This window comes from Camelus bactrianus, chromosome X, assembly GCF_048773025.1.
Source record: "Camelus bactrianus isolate YW-2024 breed Bactrian camel chromosome X, ASM4877302v1, whole genome shotgun sequence".
Lineage (NCBI taxonomy): Eukaryota > Metazoa > Chordata > Mammalia > Artiodactyla > Camelidae > Camelus > Camelus bactrianus.
The window spans coordinates 73,705,329-73,730,166 of NC_133575.1; the positions used below are offsets into that span (position 1 = coordinate 73,705,329).

A 24,838-nucleotide genomic window follows, 5' to 3' on the forward strand; every position below is an offset into this window, starting at 1 on the left:
AGATAAAACATTAAGACAAAAATTTTAATAGAGTCTAGGTTCAACATAATTAGAATTCATACACTATGGAAACCAAATTGCCTAAAAAATTGTTTGAAACTTTAAATTATGTCATAGAGTGTCTAGACTCTTAAATAATTTTTAATTAAAGTCTTTCATTTTCATCACACCTGGAATGCTAAGCTGTTTATCTTGGTTTAACAAACCAAATTACACATCCATAAAACCTTAAATGAATAGTTTATAGATTTTTCAGCTCAGAAGCACATTTTATTTTATTTCTACTATACCAATTTTTCTGCTTATAAAATTTTATGATAGAAAATTTAGAAAATAAAGAAAAAATACAGTGATGGAAATAGGAATTGCTCTATAGTCCTGCTATTCAAAATTAACCCCTTTTTGCATTTTGATAAATTTCTCATTTTTTCTAATCATAAGCTTATATATTTGAAACGTGTATATTATTTAAAAAGGGAATTCTGACAATACTGTGACTCCATAAATGATTTTGTTACCTTCTCCTTTTAAAAACTGAGTTACACAAAGACTGAAATTGAAAACACATTATCTACACCCATAAATTGTACACTTATGAAAATAAATACAAGGCAGTATAGGAATTATTGTCATTTTGAGTTTGAAGAGAGAAACCACTTTGAGCTAGAGTAGAATGAGAGAGATTCATGAAGGAGAATGAACATAATTCAAATTTTAAAGTAGGATGGGAAAATGGAGAAGGAAATGTCCCAGTTGGTAGCAATTAAATGAGCTAAAGCACATGTTGTATTATATTAAAACAGGGTTTCAGTTACCTTTGAGATAAGTTTAGGAGGATAGGTTAGGACCATATTATGGACAACTTTGAGAAGGCAATAATTACCAGACTAAAGGGGTTTTGATATTTATTTTTATAACACTGTTTCTTGTATATCTTTCTCAAATGGGAAAACTAAATTTACTCTCTGTACTTCCTCAATTCCCACTCACTCCTCCAAACATTGTGATGCAGTCTCTTCCCATATCTGCTCACTACTCACATTTCTCATCTGGTTAGCAGTAGCCTCCTATTTGCTAAACTCAGAGGACATTTTTCATTTGGGTAGCTTTTGCCTTCATGTGACACTTCTCATTCATTCACTCCTTTGGGAGTTCTGTTTTCTTGGCTTCCATGATGAAATTCTTTTCTGATTTTTCTTCTGCTTTCTGACAATTCTGTTTTTGTGTTTGTATGTGAGTACTTTGTCATCTGTCCATGGTATAAGTGTTAGTTTTTCTTAGAATTATATCCTTCACCTATTGTTCATATCACCTTATACTCTCCCTGTTGTTTTTATTTATGACTCATACCCTGATGAGTCCTAATATCCATATATAGCTCTGACCTTTCCCTGAAATTGTGACAGATATATAAAACTTCCCTTTGGACATCTTACCATCAGTGGTCCATGGATCCTTAAACTCAACATTCTCCAAATGAGATCAATTCCCTCCGACTTCCTTTTCCCAAATCTGGTTCATTGCCTGTGATCAACTGATGGAGCCACCATTCACTTAAATCACTGAAGTTAAAAACTCAGGCAATATCCTATGCTTCCTTCTCTCTTGCCCCCTCCCCATTCCAATAATTCAACATTTTTTTCTGATTTTACATTTAAAATATTAATAATGAAGACAATGGAATATATTTTGAAAATATACTACAGGCCAGGCATATGCCAAGAACTTGAAGAGCATCTCATTTTATCCTCATGTCACAGATCGTGTTCTTCCTTTTTCACCTATGGGAAAAAATGGGGCTTAGGGAAGTCAAGTGCTTTGCCACATGTCACACAGGTAATAGCCAGTAGAGCTGCTATTTAAATCCAAAAATTTTAATTTCGGATTCCACACTCTTACACACAATGGTAGCATATATTGCTTCCTGTCTCTACTCCATTGTCCGATTTGACGTCCCCTTCATCTTTCACATAGACAAATGCAATAGCCTGTTGAATGGCATTCATCTTGTATCTAGCCTTGTTCCATTCAAACCAATCGCTACACAACCAATGGATGTTCTATTTCAACTGCAAATTTCATCATTTCAGTCCTGTATTTAAAATCCTTCATTGGCGCCTCCTACTTTTGGGGATAAACACCCTAGTTTTTTAGCATAGCATGCAAAGCTCTCCACAATGTCGTCTCTGCTTTTCTTTTTTTTTTTCATTTTTCAGTTTTATTAGGTAGAATTGTTACAATTTGACTGCACATATACAATGTATTGCATGTAAATAAATATACACAATATGTTGCACATATTTTTAAAATTTACATGAATGTACTATTCATTGTTGCTAAGAACTTTTAGAGCTTTAGTTTTTTTAACTTACATAGTTATCAAAGGAATAAAGCCAACCACAAAGTAAGAATTAATTCAAAAAGATACATACACTCTGCTATTAACAGCAACATTATTTATACTTGCCAAGATATGGAAGCATCGTAAGTGCACATCAATAGATGAATAAAGAAGATGCAGCATACATATGTAATGGAATACAACTCACCCATAAGAAAGACGGATATTTTGCCATTTGCAGCCCTTCATTCACTTTTTTTTTCCCATTTCAAAAACCAGAATTTTATAACTGGCATAAACATTTCCATTGCATCAAAAACAACAAAATACCTAGATATAAACTTAACCAAGGAGGTTACCTATACTCTGAAAACTGTAAAACATTGATGAAGGAAATTGAAGATGATACAAAGAAATGGAAAAATATCTTGTGCCCTTGGGTTGGAAGAATCAACATTATCAAAATGGCATGCTACCCAAAGCAATCTACAGATCCAGTGCAACCCCTGTCAAAGTACTCACAACATTTTTCACAGAACTAGAACAAACAATTCCAAAATGTATATGCTTACTTTTCAGGCTTCGGTTTCACCCATCCCTCCCAGGGTCATAGTTTACAAGAAAATCAAGTTGCTTTCAGTTTTCTATTACACAACATGCTGTTTGTAGTCTCTGCAAATGCATTCCTGTTTTTCCTAGTGGACACCTACTCTTTGTCATTCTATTAACATGATTAACTTCCATGAATTGTTTATGACTCAGCTCAGGTTTCTCTATGAAGCTTTCCCTGACCAACTTCCTTCTTACCATGATCACATGAAATCTTTTTCTATCCGTGAGACTTCGGGAGAATAATTCTTGTATTTCCAGCATAAGCACATTCCTGGGATATAATACATATATAGTCTTTGAGCAGGAAAATATTATGATGAAAAATATTTTGAGACAACAAACCAAGGAATTAAGGAAGACAGAAGCCAAGCTTATTTCTTTTTTTCTTCTGTTTTGGAGAGTAGGTAATTAGGTTTACTTATTTGTTTTTAATGGAGGTACTAGGGATTGAACCCAGGACCTTGTGTATGCTAGGCACGTGCTCTACCACTGAGCTATACCATCCCACTAGAAAGCAAGTTTAAAGTAGGGAAATCAGCTAGCAGAATGTTGTGTTGAGATCAAAATAAGAGATAAGTGCCAGAACTAGTATAGTAGAGAGAGGAACTGAAAATCGGGCTTGACAAATGAGATTGGGACTGAATAACATTTCAAACATGATTCTAAAATTTAAGGCAGTTAGTTGGAGATGACTAATTGGAGTTTGAATTAAGGTAATTAAAAGTGCAATTTCTGTAAAGAACTGGGAGTTGAGATGGAGAAAAATGTGTATGCATTTTCCATGTAAAGATGGAGACACTCTAGTTTCTTTTATCTGTGGGGAAAAAAGGGTGAGAAGATGAGTGCAGGGATTAAATATTTTGAGATGAGTATGGCATGTATGAAAACTGTTATCTCATCAATAAATAGATATTTGGCATAGTTTTACATATGATAAGAATATATTCAAGTGTTAAGCAATACAACTACGTAGTTGTATTTCTTTACTATATAGTTTAGTGGAAACAATTCACTTATGATTGATTGATCTATTAATGAGCAAAGAGTTTTTCAACTACCGTTCAGTTTAAACATTATGTTTCTCCTAAATAACTTGTACTTATTGGTAATCGACCCTTTTCTGACTATAAAATAGCGTGTAATAATTGTAGAATGTTTGAGAAATACAGATGAATATGTAAATAAGATAAAGAAAAATACATTACCTGCAAACCCACCAACTTGATGACAATATATTTTCCAATAGTCTTTTCTGTGTATATACTAGTGATTTTTTTAGCTTTACAAAATAAGGATTATTATTTTCCTATTTTATTAAATATTCTTCAAAAACAAAATTTTTGATAACTGTATGATATTGCATTATATAGAAGTTCTGTAATATATTGTTATCTAATATTGTTGGATGTTTCAATTTTTTTCTCTAGGTTTACAGTGATATGTGAGGCAGAAGAGAGAAATAAAAATATATATAAATATATTTACTATATGTTATGCAAGTTTCCTTCAGTCACTGAGTTATGACTCTTAGCTCTCCCAAGCTATCTACACATTCACATCACCCCGCTCACAGCTTAGTAGGTACATGGTAAATCTCTTGCTGAAAAATTATATTGTAAAGTGATGGGCCTGAGCACAGTTAGGGAGGGTATAAGAAGCAAACTCACAGATCCAGGACAAATTGCTATTCTTTTAGACCCATCTATGTGCCTGTGTCCCAAGTGGGTTCCCAAGTTGGCATGGAATGGAAAGGCCAGAGCTTATCATTGACAAAGGCTTTATTGTTTTGAATCTGTTCCTACCTCAGACCCATTCTTCCAAGCCTGTAAACATCCTTCCAGGGAGTTCCACTTGTCACTAAAGGGAAAATCAAACTCCTGGGAGCCTTGGTCTCCAAATGAGAGGACCACTCGCTTCTTTGATATGTCAGTCTGTTCTCAGTATGAACACCAGCCTCAGATCCTTTGACCTCCATGAGATGGGTTTATATATAGTTTTTTAATTTTCTTTTTTATTGAAGTGTAGTTGATTATTTTTTTATTGAATGAAAATTTCTTTAAATTCTGTAGTGCTTTACAATTTTCAAAAGTTTCACACAAATGATTTCATATAATCTCATTATAACTTCTTTTTTCCCCCTACCCCTATCTTGTCCCTCCACCCTTCCCTCTCCTCACTGGTAACCTTTAGTTTGTTCTCTTTATCTGTGAGTCTGCTTCTTTATTGTTTTATTCACCAGTTTGTTCTATTTTTTAGATTCCATATATAACTGATATCATACAGTATTTGTCTTTCTCTGTCTGACTTATTTCACTTGCCCTCCAAGTCCATGCACATTGCTGCAAATGGCAAAATTTCATTCTTTTTTATGTCTGAGTAGTATTCCATTCCATTGTCCATGTATATGTGTATATATATATATATATGTGTGTGTGTGTGTGTAGTATATATGTATTATATATGTGTAATTTATATATACACACACACACACACTCATATATATATATATATATATATATATATATATATATATATATATATATATATATATATATATATATATATATATATATATACAATCTTCTTTATCCATTCATCTGTTGATGGATAGTTAGGTAGCTTCTATACCTTGGCAATGATAAATAATACTGCTCTGAACACTGAGGTGCATGTATCTTTTTAAATTAGTGTTTTTATTTTGGGGGGATATATACCCAGAAGTGGAATTGCTGGGTCATATGATAGCTCTATTTTTAGTTTTTTGAGAAACCTTCATACTATTTCCCACAGTGGTTGCACCAATTTACGTTTCCACCAACAGTGTATGAGGGTTTCCTTTTCTCCACATCCTTGCCAATATTTGTTGTTTATATTCTTTTTGATGATAGTCATTCTGACAGGTGTGACGTGATGTCTCACTGTGGTTTTGATTTGCATTTCCCTGATGATTAGTGATGTTGAGCATCTTTTCATGTACCTGTTGGCCATCTGCGTTTCCTTTTAGGAAAAATATCTTTTCAGTTCTTCTGCCCCTTTTTTTAATCGTTTTCTTTTCTTTTTTTTTTTTTGATATTGAGTTGTATGAGTTTTTTTACATATTTTGGATATTAACCCTTTATCAGTCATATCACCTGTAAATAGCTTCTCCCATTCAGTAGGTTGTCTTTTCGTTTTGTTGATGGTTTCTTTTGCTATACAAAAGCTTTTAAGACTGGTTAGGTCCCATTTGTTTATTTTTGCTTTCATTTCTTTTGCCTTGGGAAAATGATCTAAGAAAGTATTGCTACAATTTATGTCAGAGAATGTTGTGCCTATGTTTGCTTCTAGGAGTTATATGGTGTCACATCTTATATTTAGGTCTTTAAACCATTTTGAGTTTATTTTTGTATATGGTGTGAGGAAGTGTTTTAATTTCATTGCTTTACATGCAGCTATCCAGCTTTCTCAACACCATTTGCTGAGGAAACTGTCCTTTTGCCATTGTATATTCTTGCCCCTTTGTTGAAACTTAATTGACCATAGGTGTGTGGGTTTATTTCTGGGCTCTCTATTTTGTTCCATTGATCCATATGTCTGTTTTTGTGCCAATAGCACCCTGTTTTGATTACTGTAGCTCTGTAGTATTGTCTGAAGTCTGGGAGGGTTACACCTCTAGCTTCATTCTTTTTCTTTAGTAATGCTTTGGCAATTCTGGGGTCTTTTGTGATTCCATACAAATTTTAGGATTATTTGTTCCGGTTTTGTGAGAAATGTCATGGGTAATTTGACAAGGATCACATTAAATCTGTAGATTGCTTTGGATAGTTATGGCCATTTTAACAATACTAATCAAAGAGCATGTCAACCCATTAGTTCTTAATCTTTATACATGTAACTAGCCATTTGTAATTTTTATACCTCAAAACTAGTGTTTCAGAGAATTCACTTAGAAAATGTATAATTATCGGTGTGGTTTTCAATGTACATGTAATATCTTTAAAATATTGGGCCATATTTAAAGACTAGAAAAAAGTGTAATGATACATATATAATATTTTAATAGAGAAGACATTTTTGGCTTACAAATGGCTCTAGAAACTGACATTAACTGATCACAAATGTGTAGAGATAACTTTAACTCTTATTTTAATAAAATTCAGCATATTGAAATCTTTGTTTTCTCCATTGAGCATGGAGAGTTAAACTGTCTAATAAGCAATTGTACATTGAAGATTCTTCAGCATTTTCCCAATTTGTTTTTACTTAAAGAGGACTTCACACTCTCCTATTATTAGAATTGGACAAACAAGCTGAATCATCATTGACCTATTATATTAACCATTTTAATAAAAGTGATGTTTTATTTGATCACTGTCTAAACCAGTGATTCACAACACTGGCTGTGCATTAAAATTGCATATATAGGTCAGAATCTCTCCAGTGAGATTCTAATAGAGTAGGTCTGAATTGAAGCCTGGCTGTCTTTATTTTTTATTAGCTTAACAGGTGATTTGGATGTGCAGAGATGATAATTACCAAACACAAACATACCTCCATTAAATGTATCTTCATCCACATATTTGAAACATTGCTCATTAATAAGCTTATTCATTAACTGAGCTTTTCAATGGCAGTCATTCCATATTCATTTTGTATCCCCAGTAACTAGCTAAGTTTTCATCACATAGGCACTTAGGAAATGTTTTTGTTGTTGTGTGCTTGCTAATTAATGTAGTAATAACTCCTTAAATCAATGAAGAATCATGACATTGGTTAGGTTCATTCTAAGTGACAAACAAAATGTTCATGAAATCTCTATTTAAAAATCAAACACAGAACTACTTTTGGAACAAATATTATCTTTGCTCTTTTTTTAGTCTTTTTTCCTAAGATGGATAAGTCTCCTTGAGGAAAATCAAGAATAATTTTGCTAGAAAAGCATTTTCACCATTAAGGTGCTAATGGACACACTGAACATTGCCAAGAAATAAACTTTAGGGAGCTCTGCCAACTCAGTGACATGCAGACTATGTATAGTGTGAAATGTACCTTTACAATAAAATAAAACAAAATAAAATAGCAAGTGGAAGTATAAAAATCATGTGTAGTACGAAACTGTTTTCACTAGTATAAATTAAAAATGTGAGCAAGTATTAAACCGATTTTGGTGGCTTGGAAATAACTGATCTTTAGATATAGGTCAGGTCAATCTACTATTTATTTTTTATTTGTTGAGTGGCTTCTGAATTTCTCTATTTCTATTTCTTCTCCAAAGAGTAGCCATTGGTACCCACATACACATACAGGTACACACCACCCTCAACACACACACGCACAGACCTTGACCTAAATTTATTGTAATAAACAAATGCAGGTTTTCAAGCTGCCATGGTCTTAACTAGTACTGATGTTTCTCAGTTTATATTTTTAAAAATCAAATATAATATATTGCCAAGATAAAGGAAAACTTTATTCACTTTAGTTATTTCTTACCAGTTCTTCAATAACACATAATTATGTAATTCTAAAACTGTACAAAACATTCAAGATAAAGTAGAAAATAGCACATTTTAGAGTCATTCCTTTGAGAAGAGGCAGTTTTACACAGCCTATTCAACACAAGCTCTTCCAAATGGTTTGCTCCACGATTTGTATCCAAGTTAAAGCTGAGTGGAGATTTAATTGCTCCCAATTAGCAGAAGTATATTTTTAGAAAAAATAAGTTTAAAATGACAAATTTAAAGAAAAAGATAAAACTATTTTGAACAATTAAATGTTGCCATCCACAATTAGTCTGTAAAAATATCCAACTGTCTTTTTGGTCTTCTGCTTCTGTCACATTTGGTAACTCCTATGTTGCTAATATGTCCCACCTTCTGAACATTCACAGTCATGAGAAACTCAATGCACCCAAAGGAAAATGCATTAAAAATATATATGACATCTCACATGTTGAAAGAATTCCTTTAAAAGTCTTGCAGTGTTTTGCTGGTTTAAAAAAAAGTCTCACTGATACAGTGAAAGAAGGTGCAGGCGTTCATTATGGCTTGCTAACTTCAAAGGAGAGTAATTCAGGCTAAAAAAAGTCAAATTTAGCAATCTTTTTGATGCCTCACTAGATTCAGAATCTTACCAGGTACGCCTAATAAATAGTTGAAAACTTCAAGAGAGATCTTGGAAACTGGCATGTCACATCCATTTCCTAATTTGTCTGTTAAGATAGCACATTACATGATCAGATAGCCAGTTTTAAGATAATTTCACTCTTTAGTAACGTCTGCTTTATAACATCTCCTGTTTTCGACTTGCAGAGAGTCATTGCCCAGTAGTACCCAGCCATTTAAGCCAATTTCATTAAGATATGATCCCAGGGATATACAGTGTTGTTTTTTTTTTTTTTTTTTTAACAGCATCTTTCAGTGAGACAAATGTTTCAACTAATCTGAAAGGACTGTGATGAGCAAGTCAGCCTCTCTATCTCTGGCTTGTCTATAGATATCACCATGATAAAGTTTCACTTTATGTGAAGCAATAAAAATATCACTTATGTTTCCCTGGATGAGCCTTATTAGTTCCCAGTAAAGACTACCTAAGGTGGGAAGAGATGAAATTAGAAGTTGGAAAAAGTTGACATTAATGTTGAACTATGATATACATTGCTTTTATAGGTGCAGCCAAAACACGTTGCTATTTAAACGTGGTGATTTGCACACACAATGAAATGTTACTATAGGAAAGCTCCAGTTGCCTTGTCTAGAAACATTCATCCACAGATTTAAGCACATTCTTAATTCTTCTTAAAAATATTCATCAAGACAAAAATAAAGACCATTTCTGTGAGCTTTTAGATAAACAATTGACCTCTTTAAATAAGTTACATCCTAATATCGACATTTGCAGACTTCACAAAGGACATTACATGATGATCTGCAAGAAGAGAAAAACATCTAAGAAGAAAAGATTGAAAGGATTTTTATATCAGATCACATTTACCAGTAGCATTGTCTAGTTTGCAAAGTTCAGCAATGTCAAATGCACATTTTGTTTTCTGTGAGAGTATCTGACCTTTATTTAAAATGTCACTCTTACTTTATTCCCTAAATCATAATTACTTGGTTCAGTTAATGATGTATAAAGCAGTTTGGCTAGCTTTTTTTTTTTTTTTTTAACACTGTACATCCTTATGAGAGAAAATTCATAAAATCCCATCAAAATTGTTCAATATTGACCTCATATTGCATCACTAATTTGCAACTTATTTTAGGAAATCTAAAAACAGAACGCAAGCTAGCATATTTTAGAAGGTTTTGAAGTTATTGTTTTTGTTTCAGAAATTTTAAATTAATCAAAGTTCATTATCTGAATTTCAAACACAGCTTTTTATAAGTTTATAACTTTGAAGGGTATTTATTTGGAAGTAAAATCACAAAATGCAGGAGAGAATATAAAACTGATCCAATCTGATAAGTGTTAGATCCTTTCTTTATTGTTACTACATATACATGGCCTTGTCAATAATTATATGAGGCCAAATCTTTCTTCCATGCCCAGGAATAAATCTATTACCCTGTAATTTATATCAAAAATAAATGTTCCATCATTTTAAAGAAAGTATTTGGTGACCATATTTATTGGTACCTTCAAATACTCTTTGTAAAAGATGACACATTTGGGTCCTTTTTTCTCAAATATTGAAAATGCATACATACATCCATGGCAGTTTTTTACACCTGCAATTGTCATTGAATATAGAGTCTGAACAGAAAAAGTGACGTAAAATTAAATAATATAAAAATCATTTAATGTACATCACATAGCCAGGACCAAGTTGAGGTGAATGAAGCACCAGGGCATGAAATTCGGAGACATTCACTGTCAAGGTCGTGCAAGTACCCTGATAGGGAACCCCCCTTGTCTCACTACAGTCCCAACCCTGGAACATTGAAGCTGGCATTCTGGCATTTAGAGTATTTTTTGTTTGTTTGTTTGTTTTGTTTCAGGCGCACATTTATTAAAATCTGAAACAAAGGATTCTCTGCAAGGCATTTTCCCACATTAAATGGCCACCCTGCCCCACCACCCTCCTACGTTCACCCTAACTTTCAATGACAAAAAAGGCAGAGGCTGATATGTGCTATTAATTATAAAAATCTAGGCTTTTAAAAAATTCCTTTCCAATGTGTTTTAGTTATTTCTGAAGAACTCCATGGTCGTCAGTTGGCTAGCACGCCGATGGAAACTTGCAGAATCATCGCTAACTATGAAGTACTTCGAGGCTATAAATTCACCTCCCAAGTTTCCACCTTTAGAGAAAGAAGGCATGGGGAAGAGAATAATAAACCGAGGTGGGATGACTGAACGGTCCATGGGAACCACACCAGAGTTCCCCGATTTCTCCAAAAATCAGATTCCAAATGTCCTGCGATCTCTTTCAACTGTGTTTTTACAAATTAGAGAATCAGTGTTTCCTTACAGGAGTACATAAAGAGTTTTCACCTCTGAAAGACTCTGTAAAACCACAGAACCTGTGTAACTGAGAAGCTCTTTGGAATAACATTTTTAAGCTGAGAGAAGGGACAGTGGTAATTTTCTCTCATAGTTCACAGGCTTTTTCTTTATGTTGTTGGTGTTTTTTAATCAAAAAAGAGATGGAGTCTCTTTTCTAGGTCCTACCAGCCACTTTTTCTTTTTATCATCTATCTAATTGCTCAGGTAGAACAATTATTAGAAATCTTTAAGCTATTATTTCTGGGCCTTTCTTAATTTCCTTGAAAAAAAAAAAAACTACGTTGGAAACATGCAATACCTGATTATTCAATGAGATGAAGCAACAAAAGGAGAGATTCAAGGATGCCCCTCCTCACATCACACAGACAACTTGGGCCTGAATGATTAGCACATTCAATGACTGCCCAACAATCCGATTCTAAAGGTTAGAGACAGTTTTATACCAAACGGACAGGTGGTATGTTTTAAGTGACTGTGCCCACAATAAGCAAATGACATAGTGATGGAACATCAGAATAAAACTGATGAATAAAAAGGCACACTCTAAAACTTTGGAAGTAGAAAGAGAACAGTTCTTTTTGGTTTGTTTTGTGTCTAATGTAGGCGAAAAGGAGAACAGGTGTATTCAGATTATTTTCAGGTGAAGGGCTCTGTCAAAGCAGTTAACAGTGGCTTCTTTCTCCTGGGGCCAAAGCAATCTTTGCCTTCATCGATTTCTGAGAATGTGTTTAGTCTTCCGATGTGTAGAAGTGATACATCAGGGCTACAACCAGTGCCAAGATGGCTGGGATCACCCAATTGGTCCACCAGTTGGAATTAGAATCAACTGCAGTAATAAGAGTTTCCAGAGGCTTGGTTATCTTTGATCTGTCATCCGGATGCAGCTCCCCAATGATGAATGTTTTGGACAATTCTCTAGCATCCGGAGAGTGCCCAACATCCTCAAAGTTTTCAGCAGCATCACCTCCAGCTTGTTCCCTTAAGACTTCTTCCCCACCGGGATGCTCCTCCAAAAATTTGGTCAAATCATACACCTTGGCGTGCAGGATCAGCCAGGTGCTCTTGTGGTTGTGCTTCTGAATCTCTTCCAGAGTGTAGTACTGCACGGCTTTGTCGACTGCTCGGCCATTTCGGAAAGGTCGAGCCTCAGGCCCTGGAAACAGCCGCGGAGCCGGGTAGAGCAGAGCGAGCTTCTCAGCCGCATTTAGAGTATTAATTCTATTTATCGCTTTACTTCAAAATAATTTTAATCTTACCAGATCAAGTACTCATACTTGACTCAACAAAATCAGCCTTATAAAGATCCTCAGCTAACATAATCAGCACACTGCATAAAGCGTACCTGTATGTTAATGTGTACCAAGCACCAAAATACAGATGCACATAACAGGACAAAGCATTTTCTCAAAAAGGATGATTTATTTTCCCCCAAAATCAAAGCACGCTGTGTCATGGTCCCTGAAAGTAGAAATTCAAGATCGTAAAGATAAACTGAGAGCCTGAACAATCTGAATAAAATAAAACAATTTGTGTTGGACTATAGCATCAAAAGCAAGATAGATCAGAGGTCAGACTCCAGTTCCGCTGATGAATAATTCTAGGTGCATTCTTCTTATAGTCTTAAGCATTATAATACTGTGATCATTGTGTTATAATTATGGAGGAAGAAGGGGACTTATAACTGAAAAGAAGAAAAACATCTTTTATATAAGCAAAGGCAGCTTAATTAAACTCATCTGTAAAATCTATCCATAAAGTGGAAGGGGCATTACGGAGAACAGAGGCTGTGAAATAGGATTCGTGACAGACTAGTCACATATCCCGACTGCAACATAGTTCACTGATTTTTTTCCCAAGACATTAACCCACATTCTAGATTCATATTGCTTAATTCACTTTTATTTTCCCAATGATAATGCCAAGAAGCATGCATAAAGATACATGTACAAACACACACACACAAACACAATGTCAAGTAAACTGGTATTTGGATACATCCTGAAGGCTTAGTTGTTCCACTTTATTTGGCTGTAAGATTCTAATATAGCCATAGTTTGATATTTTCCTTATGCCTGACAAACTGTTTAGAAAAAACAGTTGCTAACTCAAGCAAGCAAGTGACAGATTTCCAAAGTCACATCAGCAATTTCTCTTCCTTAAGAGGACTACTGAAACCCCATTAATTTGATATGATATATTTTAAAAGCTCATTTAGGTCTATACAAAAATAGTTGATTTTATATTTTTTTATGAAATTTGCAAACACATGGGGACTTCTGCATATTCATTCAATATGAAATAATGAAACTAGCTAAATCAGAGTAATTAAGCTTATCTCTAGAAGTGGTTGTTAAATAATTAATTGAATATATATGTATAAAAGCTATTATGGACCCAAAGATTCTGGACCTATTAAAATACAGAGTCTAATCAGTTTATTACTGCCAAGGCTAAAAGGAAAGTGGCTTCAATTAATTAGAGTATGGAGATGTGTAACAATAATTCCCATATTAATACATTTGATAACTCAGTAATTCATGTATTATTTTCTTGTCAGCATTTTGAGTTTTATGGATATTTAGCTGTTTAAAAATAATTAGATATCTCTGTTCTGTGGGACTCACAGACAGTTGCCAATAGAGGAACACAAAGCAAGTGTATTGGGTAGGATATGAAAAATAAAGAGTAAGCACATCATTTTATATTTGTAGATCTTGCTGGGACTGTTTCCTTATCTATAAAGAATGAAGGCTGCATTAGTCTTTGTGGTTGTGTAATAAATTATCACTAACTTAGCAGCTTAAAACTACTCATTATCTCAGTTGTGTAGGTTGGAAGTTCAGACAGGTTTGACTGGGTTGTTGGCCTAGGGTCTCATGAAGTCAAATTCAAGGTGTTGGCCAGGCTGGCTTTTATGTGGAGTTTCTGGGGAAGAATTTGTTTCCAAGTTCATTCAGGTTGTGGAAAAATTTAATTCCTGTACTGAGGTCCCATTTTCTTGCTGACTGTCTTTCGAGGATCACTCAGTTTCTAGAAGCCACTCTTAGATTCTTAGTCCAGGGTCCCCTCCATCTCTGCAAAGGAAATATCTCCCAGGTGTTGGTGTTGAATCCCTCTTATGTTTTGAATCTCTCAGACATCTTCTGCTACCAGCTAGAGAAAATTATCTGCTTTTAAAGGGCTTATGTAATCAGATCAGGGCCACCCAGATAATCTCCTTTTTGTTGAACTCTAAGTCAATTGATTAGTAACCTTAATTGCATCCGCAAAATTCCTTTTGCCACTTAATTTAACACAATCATGGGGGGGTCGGAGGGTATAGCTCAGTGGAACTGTGCATGCTTGCATGCATGAGGTCATGGGTTCGATTCCCAATACCTCTGTTAAATAAAAAACAGAAAATTCATAAGTAAACCTAATTACCCTCCCCCCCCAAACAAACAAACAAAAAAAACCACCATCACAGACATCTCATCAAATTCACAGTCCCGGAGACTACCATGTATATCTTGAGAGAGCGGCATTTTAGTCTTCTCCCTATCACAAAGGAGTTGAATGAAAATGACTTAGTTCTAAATATACTTATTGTAACCAAACTCAAATTTGGAAGTAAAGTGGACTCTGGATAATGCATTATATGTACCATCAATTTTTCAGAGGCTTTCCATTTTATTTCTATCTCAGGTGAAGAAAGAATAAACAAAATATATCATTATGTGTTCTCTAGTTATATTAATAAGAGATTTAGTCCAACAGATAATTCTGCAACTGGTGGGAACAGTATGTATTCTCCTCCATTATTAATTAACAGAAATGTCACCCCTACTGAAATGGTAAGGCTACCTATTCAAAAGCAAACAATAGTCTGTAAAATAAATATTCAAGCAAGGAGAGAGGAAGCATCCCATTTCCATTAAGCAGGGTGTTGGTTACACTAATCTATGGAGTCTCCTGATTTTGTCTTACATGTTTCTATATACTTGGCATATATCATCTAATAGTTTGAATAAATGATGCTTTGTCTGTGGAATGCTAAACTTCCTGATGACTCCAAGTGTCTATATTTTTTTTATATTATAGGAGCATAAAAATAATTTGCATATGTTATGGAGTATTACCCAGGCAAAGCATAGAATCATGTATATTGCAATATGTTTGGGGATAATTTGTATACTTGATTACATGAAAGATGAATTTTTCTGGTAACATCATTTAGTAAAAATTACATAAAACTTTATTAGAGGAACAGATTTTATCATGAATTTTGTAATAGTTATTTCAATTTATGAAACTGGAATGCTATACAACATTTCTATTAGAAAAATCTATTATATTAATGCATTTCTTTTCCACTGAAACACTCATCTTTAGTGTTTTTTGTTAAATCTTCACATCATTTTCAATTAGTGGGTTATATTATCAGAAACTGATTTTACATACATTAGACTTTTATAAATTTAACCACTGTATTTATAACACTTGTTAACCTACCAAGAAAATAGAAATGGAGAAACTGCTATTAAAATAATGAAATTAAATATTCTAAAGCAGTGATTTTAAAGAACTGGCTATACTTAACACAGAGTGGCTTCCAAATCATGAAGTTTTAGGTAGTTGTATCTGTTCCTGTTTTGTGAACCATCTCTCACCATGACTAATTAGTTAATGTGCAAAATGATTTGGAAAATGCAATACATTTTTGGATTTATTTGACTTAGCATGTAACCAGACTTTTAAATCTTCCAATCAAATCATTTAGAAATTGTCAGTGATTAAAGTCAACATTCTCAAAATAACCATAAGATATTTATGGCACTTTACAATTTCCATATCTCTATTGATTGTTTGGTAACATTCTGGAGATACATCTATCCCCTAGAAAGAATGGAGCAAATTTACTGTCTGATGGTATACATTTTGTTGGAATGAAAATTACTTGGATTATTATGAGTCATTCAAAAACAACTAAGGTATGTTTTGAGGATCTGTTTTATACCTGGTACAATATTGGGTGCTTGGAATGCAAAGATACATATTATATTGTGGTCCCCCTTAGATGATTTGGCGATCTGATAAACAATCATAAGTTGCAAAATCCATTAGTTTAGTGACTTTTTCATCTTACATATAACAACTTTTAAGATATTCTGATAGCTTTTAATTTCAGCTAAGGAAGCTAATTATTTTGTGAAGTTGTCCAGTTGATTTTGATAGCAAAAGGAGAGAGCAAGCATATTTAGAGGCCACAACTGTTATGAGTATAACTCCAGCACTATACCACAGGTTAGAATTTCACAAATTGAATGTAAAAGATATTGATAGAACAAATTTGGTGAAAACTCTGTAAACTCAACTGAAATAAACTAGAATTATGATCAAATAACAAAATTCAACATTTTAATGAAATATTAAGTAAAGATAAACATACTTGAGGATAAACAATTAGAGTTGAGGCATTCCAATGTGTATATGTATTTTTAAGGAGGTTTGTTTTCAACTGGTCAAGTATCAAACATATTCTAATATTTCTCTCCAATCATGGTGTAAGTAAATAAACTTATGCAAGTAATTCTCTGAACTCAAAAACTGCAGCCATCCATTGTCTATGCTCTCTAAAGACAGCTTCTTCACCATTGATAGTAGACTTGATGAATTCCTATAAAACCATTAAATATATACAATCAGGCCAATGAGATTTCTTTTAACCTTGGTTTCCTGAAACTTGTTTATCTTTCAATTATTATTGAAGTTGCTTTTGAGTAAAGTAAGTGACAATATGAATTTCTAAAATTAACATTGAATTAAAGAGCATCTTTGAATTAAATGTAAGAAAAGATCTTATAGTTCTTAATTCAAGCCTTAAAAATTACATGAATTATTAACGTGTAGGAGACCGAAAGCACAACGGTCGTACAGCCAAGACATATTCATTTGTATTAAGATGGAAAGCTAATTTGGGATGCCTACATATGCATAACTTTTGTTAAGATGTGTTTGTGTGTTTGTTTAGTCAATTTGACTTCATTTATAGACATTTAATCATAAACGATGGGTTTCTGAGATCTTTGAAGTAATACGAAAAGTAGTAAAACTACTGATGTTAAACATCCTTCTTCATCACTTTGGATCTACCTAGGTCCAAGTTCTCTTGATTCTAACTGAAATAGCTCACCTATTTCTATTACTAATACTGCTATCTTAATTCAGGCACTTATTTTCTTATTTTTTGGTAACTTTTTTTTGGTAATTGAAGTAAAACATATACTTTCACTACCTTTAATCTTAAGTATTAAAATGATCTCCTAAATCATTTCCCTGGCTCCAAGTTAATCTACTCTGCAGCCTATTGAACCAATTGGTTTAAGAGTTATCCTCCTGTAGTCATGTTTTGATAATGTCACCTTCTACTCCAAACTTCTCACCACTTAATAAGGAGGGTATAAACTTCCTCACCGTGTATTTAAGATCTTCCACGATCTGGCTGTAAACTGAAATTCACAACTCATTTCTCAAGATTACCTTATCTTCTGCAACATACAACCAAACTGTAATAAATGCAAGCTGTAGAGTATATTCATCTAGAGATAATTACGATTATTTGTCAGAGTTTTGTCCTACAGAAGTTACAGGTTTTAGATTTTGATTCTAGGATTACAATAACTAATTTGAACTGAAAAATATTGAGATGTGTAGGGACTGTTTAAACTTTATGATAAAATAATTCATGGTAATATGTTTAAAATAGGTATTCTATATTCATAAAATCTTGGTACATTACACAATGACGAGACTAAATTATTCAACTTAAACTTATGAGAAATTCTTTTATAAGGAATGTGTATTTTTATATATACATTAAATTGTAATTCTATAAAACATTCATTTAGAATCATATTAATAAATATATAATTAGTAGGAGAATATCCTATGTATAAACCTATTATGTTTTCTAGAAATCTTGATGTTAACGTCTATGTGTCAACAAACATACAAACTTTAGCTAGTTTCCCATTGTAAACCACATAGAGAACTGAGGTCCTCATCCAGAAAATTCTAGCAAAATAAAATCTTAACCGTAAGTTCCTTTTTATTAGTATGATATTGAGTTCAAAATTGTTTGCCTTGCTACCCTACTTTTATTCTTAGATTTTTTTCATTATTCTTTGATCTATTAGCAAATAAAGTAACTTAAAGAATCAAATACAATGGTTGTTCCTATGGACTATAATTGAGCATAGAGCCTTGCCCTAGAGAACTGGCCTTCTGATAAAAGGAGAGTTAACTTAAATATCTGGAGTTAGGTGATTTGAAGAGAGAGAGTGTATGCCTTGAGATATTTGATTAATTAATTCTTAGACATACCTGAAGCTAAATTTGTTGATTCATTCATAGCTGTGCTTAATCAGAGGTAATCACCTCTCTGCTGAGATTTCTTTCTTACTATTTACTTGTCACTTACCTTCTGACCTGATTGCTTTCAGTTTGACATATTATTATCACATTTTAGTCAACTTTTTGGCCTTCCCAAGGAAATTACAACTTCATAAATAGTCAACTTTAAGTCTCCTTATAATGCTGTGTGTGTATGTGTGTGCACGCATGCGCATGTGCCTGTGCCTGAGGGGTTAGAGTGGAGAGTTAAGTGTCATAGTTGTTATTCTTACAATGATTACTATTGCTTAAAATCGCAGTGTGCATGGTGCCATACTTGCCCTTATGTTGGAGGGCTGTAAAAAAAAAAAAGACATTGAACATAAAGCCTATTAAAATTGAGTTTAGTTCTGACAATATAACTGCTAGCACTGTGAATTTATCAAGTCTTTCAATCTCCTAGATTGTTTCCATTCTTAGAAAGAAAAGTGTTTTTTTAAAAAAATATTTGACATAACATCTCACTGTAGTATTTTGATCTTGAAGAGAGATCATATATAAATATGAAAGTATTTTGCTTTTTTTTTACAAGCAGACTGATGCATATTAGTAATTGAAATTTCATTTCAAATGCTTATTTTTAAGCAGAATTTTGCCAACACAAAAGACATATGTTAATCTTCCAAGAATGTAAGATTGACACCTAAACATTGGAGGGTAAGAGGAAGAAGATATCTTATAATGGTAGATAACTATGAGCTTGGTGTGAATCAAGATGATCAACGCATTCCCTGAAATGCGTTCAGGGAATATTGCCATGGGGATATTTCCTGCAAAAACTTTTCTTTTTCACATTTTGAACTAATGGTAGATTTTCCACTTTTAATCAAGGGAAGTTCTCAATTACTTTAGGGAATTTGGGCTTTATTAAACCTCCTGGAAAGTCAACCTGAGTTTTATGGATTCAGGTACGGGATTTTCTTTTTAAATTTCCCATGGCCTCGTGATAAATGACCTCCTCAAACAACCACTGGTATTCTGGTTCTCTCTCCCTTTTCAAATATTAAGAAAAATTCTAATCCACAGGATAGAATTCAGGACAATATACACTTAAGAGAAGTGGGTGTACCAGCAATCCTTCCCTGCAGGAGAGGATAAAACCCTTCAGGGAGATTGAAAAAAATGAAAGCCATAAAATTAGAGAATACAAAGGAACAGATTACTTTTCAATTCAGTAAAGGTCTGTAATTCTACCCTGCTCAGGTGCAGATGGAAACTACTTAGGTCAGAATCAAATCAGTTCAGTAAGAAGGAGCCCTATGAATAATGAGCTGTTCTCTAGTGAGTCAATCACTACCAACTGCCTGTTTAAAATGTCAGAGCTGTCAAGGTCAGTTGGCATTCAGCTGAGGGCAGCACTGACCTAGTGTCACTTACACACAGTCTTTAAATTAAATTTGAAGTCTCAAAAAAGGATTATCTTCGTTTTTAGAGACCATATTTGAATCAATAATGTTTGGGGCACTGCAGTAAAAGAGTGATGTGGGTTGATTCAAGTTTACAAGCTGTAGACAATTGTCCATTAAAGCAATTACATTAACACTTCGGGCGGGTTGGAAATCAATACTGAGGCACAGGCAGAGTATTTGCATATTTTTTTTTCTGCTGTGTCCTCACCGAAGCTTTTGGAAATTGTTGTCTTCAAGGCACCTTATACTCTAAGACCAGGACTAAACAGTGAGGTATTGAGCAAAAGAGAATCTTATCAGGAAGAGAAAGAAATACACATGAGAAAGAAAAAGAATGAAGTTTGGGTTTGATAAAAATAATTCTTATCATAAGGACACTAATGAACTCATCTACAAAACAGAAACAGACTCTCAGACATAGTAAGCAATCTTACGGTTTCCGGGGAAAGGGGGTGGGAAGGAATAAATTTGAGAATTTGAGATTTGCAAATGTTGGCCACTATATATAAAAATAGATTAAAAAAGCAAATTTCGTCTGTATAGCACAGGGAATTATATTCAATATCTTGTAATAACCTTTAATGAAAAAGAATATGAAAACGAATATATGAATGTATATGCATGACTGGGACATTGTGCTGTACACCAGAAATTGACATATTTTAACTGACTGTACTTCAATTAAAAAAAAAACAAGACTGATAAAAAAAAACTCTTATTATAAATATTAAAGGAGCAAAGTATGTTTCCTCTGAAATAACTGGATTAGCCACTCCTTGTGACTTGGTCTTAAATTAACTTTCAGGTACTTTTCAAGTAGAGAACTGATGGGGACTCAGTTTGTTGAAAACTTGCTTAGTTACACCTTAAACAAGCCTGATGGACTGTTTTGATTATTTTTGCCCTTTACGGAGTAAGTGTAAAGTAACACTAATTAAAAGCTTTTCTACTGAATAATCCATGTGAATTATCTTCTGAAGTTTAGCTTAAGGCGCCTACATTGACAAAAACACATTTTATTCCCTTTGCTTAATTTCATTAGCAGGACTCCTCTTTGACTTTGTGGGAACATTTAGATTTTCCTCCAGAGCATGTTAGAGCACAGAACGATTAGCAGAGCATTTGAAGTAACCACAGCTCAGGGATAATGGGAATGAGCCCTATAGCACTGTGCAAGCACTGGGGCCGTTTATAGATGTTCTGTGCAATGGTGGATAAAATAAGGACGCACTATATTGTACCAGAGGCATTTTCTCTAGAGCCCTCAATAAGTCCCTTCTATGCTAAATAATTCAAACTTGTATTTTGCATTCAGCAAACAATTGAGAAGGTGATGAAGTTGTAAAAGGAATTTTGCTCAGTCAGTAGACTTCTTTCCATTTAAAAGGAAAGTGAATATGTTAAAAAAAAAAAAATCCTGAATTGCCTACCAAATTGCTAGGGATAAGAGGAACAGAGATATCGGGCATCCTACAAAAAAATTAAAGGTCTTTGATCTTTTGTTGTTGTTGTTGTAATTTGCTCTGTGACACTTTCTTGAGACATTTTAGGCTGCATTTATTATTTATATTTTTGTATGAACATAACAGAGTGATGAGAAAAATATATTTGTCGGAAAAAAAATTCCCGAATTTAGCTTGCTTTCATCTTAATTTTTTTTTCTTCCACTAACTACAATTCTACTGTTACTGTGTTCATAATTTGAAAAATTCTGTCAGGAAATCTTAGAATCATGTAGATTCTCTTTTACCTGCTCATTAGCAGACCTATAATTTTAGGTAAACCTCAGTTGAGACCTATATAGCCAGTTACACTAATTAGTCTGTAATTTCATAATCTGTGTGTTTCCAGAAAGCAGAGACTTGAAAAATTCTAGATCTACAAATGCTTTTGGCCATATGGATTGCCAGACAGAGTCAAATTGTCACTCAAAAAGTTACTTATATCCCCTCCAGGGATGATCGGTCTGTGGATGAATTTCTCATTTATAGGCCTGCCCCCAGAGCATTTCTCTCCTTAGAAATAATCGATCCCCTTTCATTCTCAAGGTGATAACAGATAATATCTCAGCCATTTACGATTCTGTGTTTTCTATCACATAGAAATGGCTTTTATTTTGGTCCATATTTGGTATTACACATGTGCATATAAATTTTCATTTTTAAATGAGCCTTTGTTCTATAATATAGTTAATAGTTGTAAAATCAGTCAAGTTCTATAACTATGGTAAATAATGTAAATGGTAGAGATTTTAGCCTCACAAAACTGGAAGGGCTTTCTTGTCATAGTCCTTCATTTTATTGATGAGGAATCTCAGGAAACCAGAGAAGTTAAGTGACTTGTCTAAGTTCCTGCAACATATCTTTGATATCTGTCAGCTTTTCTGAGAATTCTCCCCAATGCAGATGGTGGATGGCAGGTAGGGAAGATGAGGGGAAAAATCATACTGAGAATACTGAAGAGAGGCAGTATAACACCTACAGAATCTGTTTCCAGGTTCTGATCTGCTACTTAATTAGGTACCAGCTTAGACATGACTACACTTCATAATTCACAAGGGTGTGAAGGAGGAAGGATTGTATTAAGGCCCCAGAGTTACTAGGAGAGTATTAATAATCCATCCACTGTTAAAAAGTAGACTTAGTCTAATTCATAGTCTAAATAAATGAAAGTATGTTTATTTCCCTGCACCTATTTTTTCAGTTAAAAATTAAGAAGTTGAGACAAATAGACACCTAGACTGGAAATTAAGTTTCAAGGTTTATTTTCATGATTTCCCTTATCTGTACTCACCACTGATAGCAGGCTGTGAATATGTTCTTCACTGCTGCACTGAGTAACCCTTCTCTCACTATGCATACAAAAAAGACTGAACTATCTTGGGGTTTTGTCAAATGAACAACCTAATCAAACTTGGCTCTTGTGGTTTGTATTCTTTGCAGGTACCCATAGTGAAAACATAGCCTTATATCATGCTTAGGAGCATCATTTATTCATATATATTACATAAGGAGTGGTTGCTTTGAAAAGAGAAGGTGCTAAAAGGGTTATGATTAATTTTATCAGACATAATGTGATATACAAATGATTACTGTAAATCAAGAAAAAAAATTGTAGTGTAAATCAAATGCAAATATTAGTCTGAGAGGGAGGAAATAGGATTTTATCACATTTACTGAACTTTAAATTTAACAGGAGTTTGCCCAGGCAATACACTTTCAGACACACTCAAATTGCAATTCAACAATTAGTGGTTTGCTGTGTGAGTAAATGTCTTTATAGCGAGAAAGGTATGGCTGGTATATCCCAGCTGAGAATGTAAATGTCATGGGTAAAAGTTCATAATGAATGATACACGCTCTGAAAATGACACAAAAGAATGTTGATTTCTTTTCAAGTATTGTGATCTGATATAATAACCTTGAAATTGACATTAAATAGCATATTTCAATTTACAGATTTCACTGCTCCAGGATATTATAGAATAATCAAATGCCATGGGTAGATTAAGGAGAACAAATGAATTGCATAAGCATATGAACAAAAGTTAAATAAGGGCAAAGGAATCAAATCTTTTGGTCTACTGTATAGATGTAAATAATTGTTTTTGTTTAGGTACACCTTATATATGGATGCCTTAGGGCATTTTTTAAATGCTTTTATGACTTAAGGACCTTAAAAACCATAAACTGAATCTGATTAAATGGTGCCTACCCTATATAGTAATGTACAGCCTATTTTCTATACAGTTTAGTAAATTTGAATGATAAGGTGAAGTAATAAATTCAAATTCTGAAAAAATCAATTAACTCTATTTAGCTATTTTTTCCTGAAAAATGAAATGACCTGATTTTCACATATTTCATAAAATCACTTTAATCATTTTGATACGTGGTGTGAATTCTTTGATTTATATTTAGCTTTAGCTAACATATTACATTTATAGTCCATCTGATGTCCATGTACATATATAGTCTAAAAAGAGGAATAACAAGGTTTGAGGGTTCTTACTATGCACCAAGTGCTAACATAAGCTACTTGAATGTGTGTAACACAAGAGTCTTAGGAAATATATTCCTTTATAACCTTTTTTCTAGGTAAGAAAACCTAAATCCCAGAAAGTAAAAGTGCCGGTGATCACCAGCCTAGGAAGTAAAGGAGCTAGAATTCAAGTTCAGGCAGTCTGGCTGGAGAAATCCAGTGTTAACTAACTATTGATGACTGTGGCTATATTGGTCAACAAAGCAAATAGCATTCTTACCAGTACACTTATAAAAGATTCAGACATGCTATTGAAAATAGAAGTCTGGGGCATTTAATGAAATTAACTTTAGAGCAGAGAAAGGGAAAAGTAAGTGAAATAGGAATTAGCATGTTTAATAACTTCAGTTGTTCAAATAAGTTCCCAGAATCTATAGGAAAGATATGTGGTAAAGATTTAGTAGAGTTTGATTCCCAGAAAGTTGGTTCATTTTTAAAACTGCTTTACTTCTATCAGTGTTTTCGCAAATTCATGCTATATCGATGTTTATGTGCTCTTCAGATACTAGGCAGGATC

At 33.6% G+C, this 24,838-nt stretch overlaps 1 protein-coding gene and 1 pseudogene across 4 annotated transcripts in view; one reads left to right on the top strand and one right to left on the bottom strand.

Moving 5' to 3' along the window:
* Positions 1 to 24,838, top strand: part of PCDH11X (protocadherin 11 X-linked) — a 594,276-nt gene that overhangs the window by 92,599 nt on the left and 476,839 nt on the right. The window lies entirely within an intron of this gene.
* LOC141576416 (cytochrome b5 pseudogene) lies at positions 12,102 to 14,964 on the bottom strand (annotated as a pseudogene).